The 18553-nt window shown below is 40.2% G+C and overlaps 1 protein-coding gene across 1 annotated transcript in view; it reads right to left on the bottom strand.

Annotated features, from left to right (window-relative positions):
- Positions 1-16087, bottom strand: part of KBTBD11 (kelch repeat and BTB domain containing 11) — a 38152-nt gene extending 22065 nt beyond the window's left edge. Inside the window, exon 1 of the mRNA XM_063442910.1 lies at positions 15396-16087. The gene's annotated coding sequence lies outside the window, so the exon portion shown is untranslated. The remainder of the gene's footprint in view (positions 1-15395) is intronic.
- Positions 16088-18553: the final 2466 nt, after the last annotated feature.

Raw genomic sequence — 18553 nt, 5'->3', positions numbered from 1 at the left:
AGCTATTTCACATGCTTTCCATGTCTTGGCATTTAATCCATAAAATCAATTCCTATGCATGTTCAGGTGTGTTAGCCTGACCTTTGCTCTCAATGACTAGAGTGATATAAGCAAAAAAAAAAAAATTATATATATATATATATATATATATATATATATATCAAGTACAAGTGACATGGATGGCTATGAATTAGATTGGTCCCACTATGATCTTTATACAAGTTCCCGTTAATGGGACATTATAGTGATCAGAGCAACGACAGCTTAATGTCCCTGCAGACTTTTAATATAAACATTGCCTTTTCAGAGATAAAGCATCTCTATGATGAGACTCTGGCGTGCGCAATAACTGTTCAATACTTTTCTATGGGAAAGCACTGAATTGGCTGAGATCTTCAAGTATGATGATCCCAGCCATGGAGGCAGAGCGGGCCAGCTGTGATGAGACCTGTAAGGCGCTGGAAATAAAGTAGGTTCTTTAACTTTTTAATGGGGGCCAAGGGAGGCCGGTGATCTTAAATGGGTTTGTACACCTATAGTGTCAGGAATACATGTTGCCTGGAAAAAGAGATATTTGAACTGTCCCAGGTAGGGACACAAATAGTTTAAACATATTATAAAGTAATCTGCTGTAGTAGAAATCTTGATGTCCTTTAGTGAGAGGCAAAAGGGATGTGTGGTAGGATGAATGGAGAATGGAGATGAAGATGTGGTAGTATCGGTCTGTAGGATATGGTGTGTGGCATTAAAGGAACACAATAGCATGAGGAATATAAAGCTATAGCGTACCTGCCCATACTCATTTTTAGAACCTTCTCCCCCTGTTCATTTTACTTACCATTTTCATGTGCTGAGGCTCTTTTCGTGCTACTTACCTCTGTGCCTCCCACAATGTCACAGAGGTCTGCCAACATCCAATGCAATGCTCCTCATAGAAGTACCTTTGGGGACCAAATGCGCATGAATGGCAAGCACGTATTCAACATAGGAAAGCATTAACTCAGTGCTTTCCCAGGGGGCTTCCATGTCACGTGACCAAGTTTTACTCGGTCAGTGCTGTGGAAGTGCCCCTAGTGGCTGTCATACTGATAGCCACTAGAGGTGGAACTTATCCTTTAATTTAAACATTGCAGTTTCTCACTTCAAAGGGCAGGTACATTGCATTCTGGCCACTTCACTGAAATTAATGGTCTTGGTGACATTTGTGTCCCTTTAACCCCTTAAGGACCAAACTTCTGGAATAAAGGGGAATCCTGACATGTCACACACGTCATGTGTCCTTAAGGGGTTAAAACAACAAGAGAGCAATTAAACCCCCAACAAAATCAGGTAATCGGCTCCATCAAGACTTTTAAAAAGTATGTTAACTTCCAACATCATCAGATAATCAGTTCTTCAAGAAGATAACATAAAAAACTATGTGAACCTCTAACATAATAAGTTTATCAAGATGTACAAGAAATACATTTCCATAGGTGTTACAAATGTCTTCCATACAAAAAAAACACAAACATTGATTATATTGATAGTCTGGCTTTCAGATTGAGGTTTGTAAAGTAAATCATTACGAGAAAATACACATTCCTGAGAACCTCAGTAAAATGCCTGCTACTGTGTAACAGTTAGAAGGGGATTATGACATTATTGCAAAATTCCAATGACACAATAGTCAGACAGATAACATGTTTAACACCATTGTTGCTTTTGCCAAGTGTGGTCATCAAATGAAAGCCTACAAAAGCAAAAATAACTATACTCCATGCACTCTTATATGGTTACTCCAAGTATCTTAACCACTACAGCCTACTTCAGTGGTTATGGTGCCAGGAGTACCCTGGCCCTGTTTCTAAGTAAAGAGTCAAATCATGTTGCAATGGTTTACCCTCTTACCTGGGTTCATGGTGACCAGGGATGACATCCAGCTTCTGCAGAGCTACATAAGCTGGAAGTATATCCTTTCCAGCCATTCATTGGCTGCGAGTGTCAGCTGACCATTGAGTGCAATTTTGTACGTCGGAAAATGCACAGAATTGACTTGTTTAAAACTGGATAATGAAGCAACTATGATGCTGCGGGAGGTGGAGTTACACCTAAGGCAGCAAAAGAGTTAAACTCTATGTGCAGCATTTTAAATCGAAACACACTGCACATATTGACTCCAGGCACCATGACCACTTCAAATTAAACTACCCTTTAAAAAACTTCAATTGGGATGTGCAAGCATCTCTTGCTGCAGCTAATGTCAGTGCTCAAGAGTCTACCATAACTAAACCGCTAAACACAAATGATGTGCAGAAAATGAGCAAAACATTGCTCGCTACACAATTACTTTTCAGCTGGTCCAAAGTCTGTCAAAGTAATATAAATATTGGAATAAAATATGTTAACAAATAGTGTCGACAATAGTGAAATCCTTTTGGCATATTAAAATAAGAATTACATTGTTTTGGTGTCAGGAATGGGAGGTTTATGTGGTTTTACAGTTTACAAAAAATAGTTTCCCAGCAATAATTGGAAGTAAAAGAAACACATATTCCTTATAATGCCAGCTCTGCAGAAGATTGTTAAATCCACACTAGTAAAGTTAGCATATTGTTTCAGTTCTGGACTTTTTATTACAATGCAAACCCTACAGCAGGCTTCCCCAAACTCCGGCCCTCCGGATGTTGCTGAACTACAACTCCCATGATTCTATGAATGAAATAGATAGGCTGAGAATTATGGGAGTTGTAGTTCAGCAACATCTGGAGGGCCAGAGTTTGGGGAAGCCTGCCCTACAGGATTCCATGGAGCAAGGAATTAAAATATTAATCCTGAATATATTCAGCTATAACAGTGAGCTATTGACAGGAACTAGAATGACAGAGAATCCAAGCTAGCTGGACTGTCCAGCAGTTTTGAGACAGTTGGTAGGTAGATACACCTCCACTGTAACTTCCACACTGAAAGTCAAATCCAAGTCACGTGACAAAAGAAGGCAGAACAGATTATAATATTTCTTGCAATAGCCAGATAGAAATTCAGGCCATATAGCATTGTATAAATATATTGTTTTAAGGTAGGGCTTTGCAGAACTGGAGCACAAGCTGTCATAGTAAATCTAAATCATATAGATTAAAGTTTAAATCATACAAATGGTTATATTTTGTTTGTATACAATAAACTACAATACTAAAATAACAGGACACAGAAAATACATACCTGCTGATTGTTGCTTATTTTCATGGTGTTTTGTTATTGTCAGGTTTCTAACAATTTCTGCTTCAAGCTAAAAGCTTTTCATCTAAACACTGTGAGTCATAGAAACTTGCCATTTAACAGTAAATATATTTCCTTAGTATGACTGGCACTTAAACTAAATTCTAAGCAAATCACACATTTCACAAATGTGTAATATGTACCAAGACAGACAGACAGATAAATAGACAGACAGATACATAGCTAAATATTAATTATAATATTGGTGCCATTTGTAATATCATTAATGATGCAAAAATTTGAATAACTATCAAATTTGTACATTGCACTACCGATGTTTTCTTTCCTCCACTACCTTGTGGACAGTAGTTTAATTTTATTAGGGATGCTGCGAGGAGCATATGTTACTGAGCACTCTAAACTCACTATTCTGAATTCTCTGCTGACTAATTTATTTGACAAAATGCAACGAAAATCTTCAACAAGCAATAAACAATTAACTTCCCATATCTAGGAGCTAAACTGGACCAGGAGATCTGATCATGTGCAAAGTAAGCCTCTAATAAAAAGAGTAGGCATGTGTATGGGGAAAATTTTCGTTTCGGTTCGGCATTCCGAAATTCGGGATTTTCGCAATTCGGGACTTCGGCAATTCGGCACTTCAAGACTTCAGAACTTCAGCAACTTAAGCCAGTGACTGCTCACTGTTTTAAAAAAAAAATTATGCCCCCACCGGCCCTAAAGTAAAATGATGGGGGGGACCTATTGTCCTCCCCCTGGCCCCCACCCCTGAGCGGCGGGTGGGGGCCCTAAATATTAATAACGGGGGGGACCTAATGACCTCCCACCTGGCCCCCACCCCTGAGCGGCGGATGGGGGCCCTAAACACTAATAAGGGGGGGGACCTAATGTCCTCCCCCCTGACCCCCACCCCTGAGCCGTGTGTGGGGGCCCTAAACAAGAATAAGGGGGGGGACCTAATGTCCTCCCCCATGGCCCCCACCCCTGAGCCGTGGGTGGGGGCCCTAAACAAGAATAAGGGGGGACCTAGTGTCCTCCCCCCTGGATTTTCGCAATTCGGGACTTCGGCAATTCGGCACTTCAAGACTTCAGAACTTTGGCAACTTAAGCCTGTGACTGCTCACTGTTTTAACAAAAAAATTATGCCCCCACCGGCCCTAAAGTAAAATGATGGGGGGGGACCTATTGTCCTCCCCCTGGCCCCCACCCCTGAGCGGCGGGTGGGGGCCCTAAATATTAATAACGGGGGGACCTAATGACCTCCCCCTGGCCCCCACCCCTGAGCGGCGGATGGGGGCCCTAAACACTAATAAGGGGGGGGACCTAATGTCCTCCCCCCTGACCCCCACCCCTGAGCCGTGGGTGGGGGCCCTAAACAAGAATAGGGGGGGGACCTAATGTCCTCCCCCATGGCCCCCACCCCTGAGCCGTGGGTGGGGGCCCTAAACAAGAATAAGGGGGGACCTAGTGTCCTCCCCCCTGGTCCCCACCCTTCAGCGGCGGGTGGGGGCCCTAAATACTAATAGGGGTGGGACCTAAGGTCCTCCCCCTGACCCCCACCCCTGAGCGGCAGGTGGGGGCCCTAAATACTAATAAGGGGTGGACCTAGTGTCCTCCCCCCTGGCCCCCACCCCTCAGCAGTGGGTGGGGGCCCTAAATACTAATAAGGGGGGGACCTAATGTCCTCCCCCCTGGCCCCCACCCCTGAGCGGCGGGTGGGGGCCCTAAATTGTAATAAGGGGGGGCCTAGTGTCCTCCCCCCTGGCCCCCACTCCTCAGTAGCATGTGGGGGCCCTAAATACTAATAAGGGGGGGACCTAAGGTCCTACCCCCTGGCCCGCACCCCTGAGCGGCGGGTGGGGGCCCTAAAAAAGTCCCCCCCAGGTGACTAGGGGTCCCCAAACCCCTAGTCACCCCCTACCCCCAAGTATCCCCCTGCCTACCCCCCTCACCCTAAAATCTAATGAGGGGGGACCTTTAACTAAGTACATGTAAAAAAAAAATATAACTTAGCATTCGATGTTTCCTTTCTTCTAAAATTTTCTTTTTTCAGAACCCAAAAAGGCCAAATAAAAAAACATAATAAACGACGCAATTCTAAAAAAAAAAAACAAAAACGAGCGCAAAAAAAAAATAATCCTTCTTCACCCATGGAGGGCTCCACGCAGACTGAGCTCTGCAGGGCGGGGGAAGGCTCCTAAAGTAAGTCTCTACATTTACCTGTCACAGCACTCTGATTGGTTGGTTTGAAATCCACCAATCAGAGTGCTCTGTGTCATTTTACACAGCGTGGGAAAGTTCTTTGGAATTTTCCCACCCTGTGTAATTTGACTCATAACACTCTGATTGGTGGATTAAGTAACCAATCAGAGAGTTATGAGTCAAATTACATGCAGCGTGCTGATGGTGGATTGTAACAAAGAGAGTGCATGCAATTAAACTCTATATACCAAGCTGAAGTTCTCCTAAGTTTGTATCAAACTACAATAACCTGCTTAACTGGATTTTCATAAAGTGGTATTTCAGTTGTCAAAAAAATTATTTTATAGAAACGGGGAGGATTGGAAAAAACTAAACAAAAAAAAACATTAACAGAAAAGTAAGATGCAAAATAAATGTACGCATTATTACTAACAGTTAAATGTATTTAAGTGCTGTCTCAGCATCAGGAACATCAACCCATGGCACAAATACGACCTTCACAAAATGTTTTACAATACATTCAGAGTGTGCTGAGCTATTCTATTAAAATGAAAGAATGAGAACAGACTGCAGCAGAGGCCACACAAAGAATCATAATTTATGCTGCTTTTCTCAGTGGGCGGCAGAAGGTCTGGCAAAGCCATGAGTCCAAATTGTAGTTTTTTACTCTTCAAGGAAAAAAATAAAGTTTGCCAGACGAAGAGTTGGCATTAAATACAGTATCTGTAGCTCTCTGTTTTACTAAAATGTGTGTGTGTCTTTTATCTGCGCACCATGGGGGAGATATATGGAAGTGTGGTGTTCTTAAAAGTTGTCTAAAGTACTAAGAGCAGGACAACCGCCGTGGAACCAGCAGGCACATTCCATTGTTCCCACTTTTTTCTACCACTTATTACTGGTCTCAAAATCCAGTCTTAATTTCAGTGCTTTCATACACGTTCCCTTCTCCAATAGGCCTCAATGCTCCCAAACTCAGTTTATCAGCCCTCTTAAACCTATCGATGACACCAGTCTCCTAGAATCATTCTACCATCTAACTTGTGTCTCAACACTCTTAAAGACTTTCAAGCATCATTTTCTCTGATAAAAATTCTCACTATTAGCTCTGTGCTTGTTCCCAAAGGAACAGGAGGTCTGTTGATATGTCTTTTTCATTGCTGCTTCTCAGCCCTTCCCTGTGCAGTGCATCAGAAAACAAGCAGCAAGACACAAAGAAGCACTGCAAAAAGGCTGAGCATCGGTCCTAATTCCACGCAAATGTAACGGATGAAGACCGGCTGATAAAAAAAGGCTCAGTTAGGAGCCGAAACATTGCGGCTCTTCATCTATGGAATCTACCTGGAATTCAGATCTGTGCCCAGTCTTTGGAATTTGGTTGCCTCTTGACTGAAAGTATGGTCACTATTTTAAGAACTGTAAATATCCTACTTTTTTTTTTGTACAAATAAGCACTAAAGGCTGAAAGTCCACAGACCTCTCATTCCAGATTTCACTCATTACTCTATGAAAACTATTAAGGGCATGGTAAAAAGATCCCTTGATCTCACCACACAGACTCATATATTCAAACACTCATTCATATACACACACAAACTCACATACATGCAGACGCACATAGACTCAAACACATTCACACACAATGACATGTTCATATCCACACTCCCATTCATACACACACATTCATATTACACACACTTTATTTTCATTGTATTTCATTTTTAGGGGGGGGGGGGGGGGGGCACGATGAAGTCCACTCAGTCTCCCTTTTCTTACCTTGTTAGGGAGAGCTGGAGTGGAACCTCAGCCCTGTGGTCCAGTGGTTTGCTGCTGGGATCAGCCTCGGTACTGATTGTCTAGCTCTTTTCTGGTCTGTACTAATGCTGGCGTGGGAGTGATGTCATGTCCTGGCTACAGCATCAGTATATGGTGCGCAATGGTGCTGGGAAATCAGTGCAGAGAATTCTTACTCAGTCCACTGGTTCTCCACTGATCAGCTCCCTTACTTCTTTTAAATCATGTCAACCTCCTATGCATTTTTCCTCTCACTCTTAAAGACATACATATATAAAAGCCCTCCTCCTGTGATTATAATAGCAAGTTCTGTTTTAATATGCTATGTAGTAATAGAATGCAATTATATGTGATCAGTTTCACTGGTGAGAAAATTATTGTTATTATAGTTTCTGAAAGCTTGCTGTAAAATAGCTTTACCAAAGAAAAATTGTATTACTCGATAATATTTGGTAGATATACATAAATATAGAGAGAGGGAGGAGAGAGAGAGCGCTAATAGAAGCTTCTAGCAGGAACTTCATGAGTTCCATGAGGGAAGAGACTGGCACCTCGTTTGACCACTAACCTTAGGCATTACAGTGGTTGGTTATGTTACTTGGAATACAATATAGTAAAACAAATACACAGTGAGGAGAAATGGACAATAAGCTCAAAAATACTTTGGGTGGGATCCCCTAAACCACCTTTACACGATACAAAACATATACTTACATAAGGTGAAGCTATATGGTAGAAATTATAAAGTTATTCATGGCTCCTGACTTGTGAGTGATATTCCTAATTTCAGTCTACCATATATAATGTGTTTAGGCAATATTGCACTACTGTTTTGCACTTTTGTGTTGTTACAGATCTACGCCTAATTTCTACCATATAGCTCCACCTTATGTATGTATATGTTTTGTATGGTACTTGGAATGTTTCTATAATACAGTCATAGGTATCCATCACCTAAATAAGGTTGTGAAGGCTGTGTGGGTTACTACATGCAGAGATATACAAGTATGGAATTCCACAACAAATTCAGAAACACCTGTTCTACATTGCTGCATAGGATGCTGATCACACCGGTGCAGAGAAAATGATTTTCGAGAAGGTACATAAACGAAAGATAGTGATGGCTAGAGAGGGCATATGTGTTAATTTTGAAAGTTTATAGCAAAGGAGAGATATTACGTGGGCATGGAATCAAGTGGAGAAGGTAACAAGGACATTTGAACAAAGAAGGGAAATGAGAGGTGGGGAGGAGATATAAAATAAAGAGGAACAACGCAATTTAAACATGATGGTGCACTGAGAAAAGGCAAGAGGAAATCTGCAGAAGGTAGAGAAGATGGAAATAGCAAAAATGAGAATAAGAATTAAATGTGAAAAGAGAGACAAATATGGAGACACATGCATGTATTTGGTGAGGTACTTTGCCCCTCTCTCTGACTCTTGCATTGTTAGCTAGTTGGATTTCCGTGAATTAGTTTCTATCAGATGTTGTCACAAAGAATGGTAGCAAATTAGGATTCACACGGCAAAATGAAGGCGAAAACATAGCCGGTCTGGTAATGGTCTGTGACTGAGCTACAATTGGAGCTTGTTTTATTAGCAATTCAGAATTGAATTCTCTACAATTTAAGGTTTAGTCGAGTGCCCTGTCTATGTAAGGTGCAGAACTGTACTGTCATTCCTGTAATGTAAGGAAAAAGGAATGTGTATAGGGGGGGCTTGTTTCAAGCCTATAAAACCTCAGAAAAGCACTCACCCTTCCACTAACGGTCGCACAAACCTGGCTAAGAGCCTTCAATGCAGATAGGGAAAAAGTGCTAATAAATGATACCATTAGTTATAAATAAACACACTTTTTTGAGTGCCCTCTAGAGAGGACATCCTGAGCATCTTGTCAATAAGAGGTTGTTTTAAGATATAAAAATGGAAAATTGCTCCTGGCTATTGGAAAAAAAGAACAACTAGTGTAAATTATTCATTATACTTTTAAATAAGTTATTTAAGGACATGAAAACCCTTACACGTATATTTGTTTAAATAGCAGCAGTCTCTATTATAAAAGAGAACATTTAGATAACTTGAGAACTCCTGTCAGTTTCTAGGACCGGAATGTATTTTAGATCAGATTTTACATAGTATGTAACATCCAATAGCGCATGAGCCAACAATAGTGACTTTACAAACAGACAAAGAAATGTCCCAAATTATAGGGATTATTAGTTTATGGTTATATTTTTTTCTTAGCATGAAACGTACTCTATATTCTTTCATCCCAACAGCATGCCTTTTTAAAGTACATTCACATATGTGCTCCAGCAGCTTTCAATCAGGGATTAAATACGAAAATTAAGTAGTGTTTGTGTTTGCCGCAAATCACAGGTTTACATTGCTGAGCCCCTATGTGCAGAGTGTGTAGATCACATTACATGTTGTCTGAAAGAGGTTTGCCCTACTGTGCTCTATAAATTGTGGCTCAACTATAAAGTGTTCCAACTGAGAAAGAGTAAGGAATATATATATATAATATTAGTAGTCATTAGTTGTCACGTTAATCATTTTTAAAATTAGCATTGTGTTTGCAGTAAAGTCAGAGCTCCCTATTGAAGGAAATGTCATAATGGCTCTCAAGGGAAAAATTACACATTTGCACACAATATCATTAAATTGCTATTTTGTTTTACTTCTGCTTTTACACAATGGTATTTGTTTCAATGAACTGAGAATTGTGAAATATTAACAAGGGAGTTATATATTTTACATCAGAGATTGCCCTTTTTTAGTATTGTTTGTCTGTTTTTTCACAATACAATTACACAGTAAATTTTGTGAAATGAGAATAAAGGTGAGTTGTCAGGTTAAAATACAAAATGCAAAACGTAGGCCTTCCAAAACTGGGAGATATAGGATTAGAAAGTAGGCAGGCCAGAAAGGAGGGAGCAATCGTGGTGATCGCATTTTGCACTCTTATGCACATAATTATGTACGTTTATCTGTTCTGTGACTGCATACTGCACTTTTATTTACACGATTATGTGTTCACATTGCACTACTGTGCTCACATTGAACTTATGCACATGGTCTAGGTGATCATGTTCTGCATCTTCATGCACATGTGCCTTTATTTTGCACTTTATTCATGTACAGTATCTCACAAAAGTGAGTACATCCCTCACATTTTTGTAAATATTTTATTATTTCTTTTCATGTGCCAACACTGAAGAAATTACACTCTGCTACAATGTAAAGTAGTAAGTGTACAGCCTGTATAACAGTGTAAACTTGTTGTCCCCTCAAAATAACTCAACACACAGCCATTAATGTATTAACCGTTGGCAACAAAAGTGAGTACACCCCCTAAGTGGAAATGTCCAAATTGGGCCCAAAGTGTCAATATTTTGTGTGGCCACCATTATTTTCCAGCACTGCCTTAACCCTCATGGGCATTGAGTTCACCAGAGCTTCACTGGTTGCCACTGGAGTCCTCTTCCACATCACGGAGCTGGTGGATGTTAGAGACCTTGCGCTCCCCCACCTTCCATTTGAGGATGCCCAACAGATGCTCAATAGGGTTTAGGTGTGGAGACATGCTTGGCCAGTCCATTACCTTTACCTTCAGCTTCTTTAGCAAGGCAGTGGTCATCTTGAATGTGTGTTTGGAGTCGCTATCATGTTGGAATACTGCCCTGCGAAGGAAGGGGATCATGCTCTGCTTCAGTATGTCACAGCACATGTTGACATTTATGGTTCCCTCAATGAACTGTATCTCCCCAGTGCCGGCAGGACTCATGCAGGCCTAGACCAGGACACTCCCACCACCATGCATGACTATAGGCAAGACACACTTGTCTTTGTACTCCTCACCTGGTTGCCACCACACAAGCTTGACACCATCTGAACCAAATCCGTTTATCTTGGTCTCATCGGACCAAAGGACATGGTTCCAGTAATTCAAGTCTGCTTCTCTTCAGCAAACTGTTTGCAGGCTTTCTTGTGCATCATCTTTAGAAGAGGATTCCTTCAGCCATGCAGACAGCCATGCAGACAGCCATGCAGGCCAATTTGATTCAAGTGTGCGGTGTATGGTATGGGCACTGACAGGATGACCCCCCACCCCTCCAACCTCTGGCATCACTCATGCGTCTATTTCCAAAAGACAACCTCTGGACGACCTCTGGATATGACGCTGAGCATGTGCACTCAACTTCTTTGGTCGACCATGGTGAGGCCTGTTCTGAGTGGAACCTGCTCTGTGAAACCGCTGTATGGTCTTGCCCACCGTGCTGCAGCTCAGTTTTAGTGTCTTGACAATCTTCTTATAGCCTAGGTCATCTTTATGTGGAGCAACAATTCTTTTTTTCAAATCCTCAGAGAGTTCTTTGCCATGTTGAACTTCTAGTGACCAGTATGAGAGAGTGTGAGAGCGATAACATCACATTTAACACACCTGCTCCCCATTCACACCTGAGACCTTGTAACACTAACGAGTCACAGGACACCGGGTAGGGAAAATGGCTAATTGGGCCCAGTGTACTCACTTTTGTTGCAAACAGTTTAGACATTAATAGCTGTGCGTTGAGTTATTTTGAGGGGACAGCAAATTTACACTGTTATACAGGCTGTACACTTACTACTTTACATTGTAGCAGAGTGCCATTTCTTTAGTGTTGTCACATGAAAAAATATAATTAAAACATTTACAGGGGTGTACTTACTTTTGTGAGATACTGTATCTTTGAGCAACTTATTTTTATGTCACATGATTAAGAAACACTATTAAGGATTGGGTATTTATTTGCACTAGAGTATTAACTGAATGGCAGTCCGTACAACAAATTTTCAGATTGAGGTTATGGGTAATGTGTTGAATTTTTATATGGTGGCATTATTATAATGTTTATTATAATGTATTTTTAGGCAAAAAATTGGTAGCAATGTAGAAGGATTGTATTCTTCAGTATTAGGAAATTGTAATATAACGTAGTAACGTAGTAAGCTTACACTGGAAGTACATCTTTTTTTTAAGTATTTTAAATTACTGCTGCATATCTGTACAGAGGCCAACTGTGTTTCATTGCCCTTGTTTGTACATGGTAAAATGACAATACAGTTGAATATGAATTAGGGACATGACCATCTGAAAAGAATGTGTACTAGCCTGGTATACATGCACACCAAGCTAACTGCCTGCCTGTCTATCCAACCTCACTCAGGGCAGGAAACGTCTCTGACCATGAGCTAAATGCCCTGGCAGCACTCTGTATAGCACACATGGGTCTAATGCTCTCACACTGCACTAACTGAGGATATTTCATCAATGTCCCTAGACTCTATAATTGTAGATATACCAATCAGACCAACTTCAGTACAGTAAGAAAAATCTGTATCTATATAGGACAAATTAATAATAAATAACATTAAATTGAGTAATGTGCATTTAATGTGGTTATTTTGCCTTGGTTACCTTACATCTTGTCATATACATGAGCTAAATTACTAGCAATGGATGGGGCCAGAATACAAGGGGGGAGAGTAGCTGACATGAACTGCAGGTTTGAGAAACATGAAAAGATAAGAGACAGAAGTAAGGGCTGAGATAAGCAAGTGGAGGCGGTGAAGAATTTATGATGCTGTGCAATAAAGTACTACTATATTATATAACTGCTGTGTGGAAACATACAGTCATTAAAACTCTCCCTGGTCATCCCAAACTTAAGATATTTTCACTAAAATCCAACCTAATGCAAAAGTTTGTTATGAGATCATTTACAAATGTTGTTGTTACCCCAGGCAGGCAGACCCCTCTTGTCGTCATTATTTGTGCAATGAGAGAGACCTCTTGAACTTTTATCTGGTAGAGTTCCCAGGTAATAAAGTTGTTACACCCAGCAACCTTGTTTGGATTTATTTATACAGATACAGTGTCTAAAACCTGGGGATTGCAACTGCACACAAAAACAAACAACTTTAATAAAAGTGCTCTGATTTATCTTATTTTAGATTATAGTTTTTTTGTTTTGTTTTGATGTTTTTAACAGCGATTGTTAATTTATATTTTAAAATATATTTACAATAGATATAGACACAATTACCCTTTTGTGATATTAGTGAAAACAAATGTGAAAATAAGTTTATACGGTATAACTTTCCATTTTCAGTAGATTAGATTTGACTGGCGCTCTGCACTGAAAGCCTACTTTAAAGAAAGATTGGTAGTTCTCTTATATTGGACCTGTGTCTTGTTCATTAGAAGAAACAAAGCATTTTATAAAAAGCAACACAAACACAATTCTACATTACTGCTATATCTGATATTTACTGTAAAATCTTGGCTGAAGGTGATGGAAAATATACTCCACAAATATGTGCAGTTTGAGAATTAGCCATCACTGTCCTAAGAATCTTTACATTTTAAATAGATCATTTCAACATCCCAGAGTTGTCATGGTAACCCACCCCCCAGCTTTCTGGCATGACAGCTCTAGGGAGAAAGGCCTGAGTTCCAATATCATGGAACTTGTTACTTCTAAATGAGAAGCTGGCATTGTCTAACACTGATTTACAGTGCTGGGAAAATTCACTGCCTCTAGGTTCACTTTTCTTTTTCCTAACAGATTTGATAAGTTATCACTCTAATCACTATTCACAACACAGAATAACAGTTCATTATATTATTTTGGAAAATGTTACCTTTTGAGATATAAAGTTTAGATATGAGGTTTAAAATATTAGCACCACAGCAAACACTGCTTTATTACAAGGATGTAGATACTTTGCAGAGCCTTCCAGTAGAGGTGGTAAGGACTATATAGCTAAATTCAAGAATGGCAGGTACAACCCACCAGAAAATGAAATAGAAAAAAATATATCTTGTTTAATAGGAGTGACCACTTTTTAACATCAAATTTGATATAATATTAACATTGTAATACTATTATAATTCCAAGCACGATTGAATAAATCAACAGATGTTTCCTGTAAAAAATACTTTATCAGATATGTTTTACTATATTAAATTAAGAAAGTAAAAGCCGCAGTTTTTGTGTTTTTCACTGTAGTTTTGAGTAAACAAAATTTAAAGCTGGCGTTTTAACATAACTACCATGTACAATCTATAATCTACTTATTTAGATCCTGTGTGTAGCTTGTGTGTGCATATAGAATTACAGACTGTTCCCTTTATACCTAAAAATACAAAGTTTAAATAACAATAATAATGATACATATACAAATTAAATGTCTACTTGGTAACAGGATAATGATTTGTGACTAGCCAAATCTCATGTGTTTACTAGCTGTTGAATCATATCATGGATCTGAAAAACAGTTTTCTTAAGTTAACTGGAATTGAACATTCAACGGGATTTTCTATGTATGATTTACAACCATGATTTCCTCTGTCAGAAATAAAAAATAAATAAATTATAATTTCTTATACCAGAACTGATATTCTGCTAACTCTCCTTTGACTAGCTCAGCATGACAGAACTTGCAGTCCCCAGGAGTTGCATTTACCAGGCTCTCCTCTGGTCCAGTAGGGTTCCAGGAATGTATCTGGCCTGCTGTACCTAAGGCATCATATAAGCTCCTTTGTGTTGAGCCACAGATCTAATGCTGTTAGAGCACTCTGGCCTGCAATGCAATACTAACCGACTGGATTATGCCTTAAAAGAGTATGCAGAAAGTGATCATAAAGAGGCAAATGATGAAATCGATATGGGGTGGTGATGAAAGGGGAAAACAACATTTCTCATCCATATTAACCTTTAACGTGCCACATATGATAAACCATCAAGGTTATTTTTTATTAAGGAGAGCATTAGGGGGAGTGAGATACAATCATTACACATTTCCTATAGCTATGTAATTATGCAATACATAATGTGCTTAGCTGTTTAACGAAAACACCTCTGCATGCCATTTCCTTTCAGGACCAGGTCTGACAGTGATTCCATGTATTTTAATATCATGTCAGTGAGACAGGTTCTCAATCAGTGTCTTTGCATAAAGACAATGTCAATCACACAACAACAACAACAACAACACAGGGAGGGGGAGACTAAATGCATGAATGCTGCACATCTATACAAAGCATGCTTGGTTTAACCTTTTCGTTGCCGGAGCATACTTTGCAAAGCTATGCATTCTCACCTGTCACAAAAGGGGTTAACAAAGATGCTTATTACCTTTTATTAATGTCTCCCCACTTTAATGCATTCTCAGTCCATGGTCAGTGTGTGCTGGTATTGGGGTGGGCTGCCAGGTTATCTCTCCCTGATCCCAGTTCTGGAGCACAGCTTCCCATTGGCTTTGGAAAAAAAAAAAAAAAAACACAGCACACGTTTATGGACATGCAGATCTGGAATTCTATCTTTAAAGAAAAAAAAAGATATAAAAACAAAAACCAAAGCACACATCCACAGGTCAGGATGAACAGAGCAAGCTCCTCACTGCAGAAAATCAGCCAGTACGACACATGTGATGCATGGCAGGAGGAGATAGGAGTGGATCCACACCCCTTTACACCAACTTGCTGCTAAATGACAGACCATCAAATCGCCACCTAGTCTTTGTCTCCGCACTCCTGCGAACAATGCAGAGAGAGAGAATCAGTGCAGCAGATTCCAAGCAAGAGGATTACAGGGGAGCTCAGCTCTCTGGGAAGCTCTCAGCACTGCTTGGGGATGATGTGTGTCTATTAGGAAGGGATCATGGGGGCTGTATCATGTATGATGGCATTCACATAGCCCAGCCTCTACAGCTATAGCATGCTATGCGCATGCAGCACAGTGAGCTTCTCTGTGCTCAGGGAGCAGGCAGGATGTGTTGATACAATGGTTACAGTAAATAAAAGAGAGCAGGTGGTTGCAGGAAGGGCTGTGTGAGTGTCAGCATGCAGGTGCCTGGGTCTCCCTTTGCTTGGGCAACTGCAGGGCTCAGCAAAGGATCATTTCCCTCTCTTGCCCCCCTTCTAAGTTGGGCTGCAGGGAGAGCTGGTGAGGTCATAGGAGGCGGAGATGAAATAATGGCTTGATTGTTTAAGAGCTGCCTCCAAAGAAAATATATCTAAAAAAAAAAACAACAAAAAAATCAATCCATGTTACAGACTGATTGTCAGAATTCAAAGTTGTGTTGGAGATTACTTTGCTAGGGAGAGTTTGGAAATAATGCAATACAAAGGTGTATGTGATGTGAACTGTCTACAAATCCTCTGGCACTGCTATACACAATAACTCACATTATGTCTAGCCAGCCTTTGAGAGTATATCTTGTGTCTTGACCAATGGAGTGCACCCTCCAAGTGGTTACCCAATCCTAACCTAAACCAGTTCAGGGATATGGCTTCATTTAGTATATTGAGAGTTACGCCTCTACTGAAAAGTACATTTCATTGTATAAAGACTTGTGACAATAATGAGCACTGTATTCAGCAATATTTAATAACTAGTGATGTCGCGAACATGAAATTTTCCGTTCGCGAATGGTGAACGCGAACTTCCTCAAATGTGGGCGAACCTGGCGAACCGCCATAGACTTCAATAGACTTCCCATGGAAAATTACATAGTTGATGCAGAGTCTGGTTTTAATCCATAAAGGGCATAAATCACCTAACATTCCTAAATTGTTTGGAATAACGTGCTTTAAAACATCAGGTATGATGTTGTATCGATCAGGTAGTGTAAGGGTTACGCCCGCTTCACAGTGACAGACCAAACTCCCCGCTTAACGCACCGCAAACAACCGCAAACAGTCCATTTGCACAAACGCAAACTCCCCATTTGCACAAGGTTGGATACCAAGCTAGCCATGTCCCGTTCCTTGTCCTGACTGATGTCATTGAAGGTCTCTTCCTCCACCCAGCCACGTACAACACCAAGGGTCCCCGAAAGGTGACAACAAGCCCCCTGTATTTTTTTTTTTAAATGTACACTACTGTTACACCAGAGTGAGTTGCACTGGTGTGACACTGTGCCCTGGCAGTCCCTGAAACGCACACGTGTGAAGGAAACTGACTGCTATTATTTCACAGTCAAATTTCTAGTTTTTTTTTTTTTTTTTAATGTACACTACTGTTACACCAGTTATGAGTTGCACTGGTGTGACACTGTGCCCTGGCAGGCCCTGAAACACACACGTGTGAAGGAAACTGACTGCTATTATATTACAGTCAAAAAAGTTTTTTTTTTTTTTTAAATGCAAGCTATTGTGACACCAGATATGAGTGGTGCCACTGGGACCACCTTAAAAATATTGGATATTGCTAAAAATCATGATCACTATATACTTTCTCTACAAACCTCTAAAACGAACCAAACTACTCATCCATCCGCTATACCACTTTATCCCACCTAGAACTAGTGCCCAGTTAAAATACTTGACTCTTACTTACCCACACTCAGTCATGCCACACACATTTCACCACTACTCTCACTGAATCCCTCTGACTACGGCTAAATTCATCTTCTACATCAGAACACTACTCCGAAGATTGGGTTGTATCCATGTCTCGGGTCTTTCATTTAGAATAGGGGCAGCTTCGGTCTCCTTCAACACTGACACTCCAGTGCATATTATTAAAAGATAGGGCAGATGGAAATCCTCAGTCTACAACCGATATATTCCTCATCCCGAGAAAGAAATGAGGAAAGCTTTTAAAAGTTTGGCTTTGTAAATTTGATGCAATAAGTGTGTTTTTCTTTAATATCTTTTCACCCTCTTTGCATGAACCCGATTTACATATATTACTTATATGTTTCTGAACAAATATATTATATTATTCACTCACTCAATCTCTGGGCGGGCCTAAGACATCATGCTGCCTAGGTCCAACGATAAATGACTATGGGGATAATGTATAATAAACACAGGTTACTGGCTATGGGGGGGGATAATGTATAATAAGCACAGGTTACTGGCTATGGGAGGATAATGTATAATAAACACAGGTTATTGGCTATGGGAGGGATAATGTATAATAAGCACAGGTTACTGGCTATGGGAGGATAATGTACAATAAACACAGGTTACTGGCTATGGGAGGGATAATGTATAATAAACACAGGTTACTAGCTATGGGGGGATAATGTATAATAAACACAGGTTACTGGCTATGGGGGTTACTGTATAATAAACACAGGTTACTGGCTATGGGAGGGATAATGTATAATAAACACAGGTTACTGGCTATGGGAGGGATAATGTATAATAAACACAGGTTACTGGCTATGGGGGGATAATGTATAATAAACACAGGTTACTGGCTATGGGAGGGATAATGTATAATAAACACAGGTTACTAGCTATGGGGGGATAATGTATAATAAACACAGGTTACTGGCTATG

This window comes from Pelobates fuscus, chromosome 2, assembly GCF_036172605.1.
Source record: "Pelobates fuscus isolate aPelFus1 chromosome 2, aPelFus1.pri, whole genome shotgun sequence".
Classification (NCBI taxonomy): domain Eukaryota; kingdom Metazoa; phylum Chordata; class Amphibia; order Anura; family Pelobatidae; genus Pelobates; species Pelobates fuscus.
This window is presented reverse-complemented; position numbering and strand designations above follow the sequence as displayed.